Here is a 244-nt window from a genome sequence, read left to right as displayed (position 1 = left end):
GCCCTGCCCATCGCGTAGCCATGGGTTTGGATCAGATCTCCGTTTGGATTGGGATCGGAAGGACGCTAGTATGTCGCTCAAGGATTATATGAATTTTAAGTAATTAGTATGATGGGTGCGATCATACCAGCACTAATGCACCGGATCCCATCAGAACTCCGCAGTTAAGCGTGCTTGGGCGAGAGTAGTACTAGGATGGGTGACCTCCTGGGAAGTCCTCGTGTTGCACCCCTCGTTTTTGTTT

At 50.0% G+C, this 244-nt stretch overlaps 1 non-coding gene across 1 annotated transcript; it reads left to right on the top strand.

Moving 5' to 3' along the window:
• The first annotated feature begins 113 nt into the window (after nt 1-113).
• Nucleotides 114-232, top strand: LOC118345114. The gene has a single exon (XR_004798766.1). It is a non-coding gene; the product is annotated as a 5S ribosomal RNA (ribosomal RNA).
• Nucleotides 233-244: the final 12 nt, after the last annotated feature.

The sequence above is a fragment of the Juglans regia genome, unplaced genomic scaffold, assembly GCF_001411555.2.
Source record: "Juglans regia cultivar Chandler unplaced genomic scaffold, Walnut 2.0 Scaffold_1464, whole genome shotgun sequence".
In the NCBI taxonomy this organism is placed as follows: Eukaryota; Viridiplantae; Streptophyta; class Magnoliopsida; order Fagales; family Juglandaceae; genus Juglans; species Juglans regia.
Note: the sequence above shows the minus strand (reverse complement) of the source record. Positions and strands in the feature narration are given on the sequence as shown.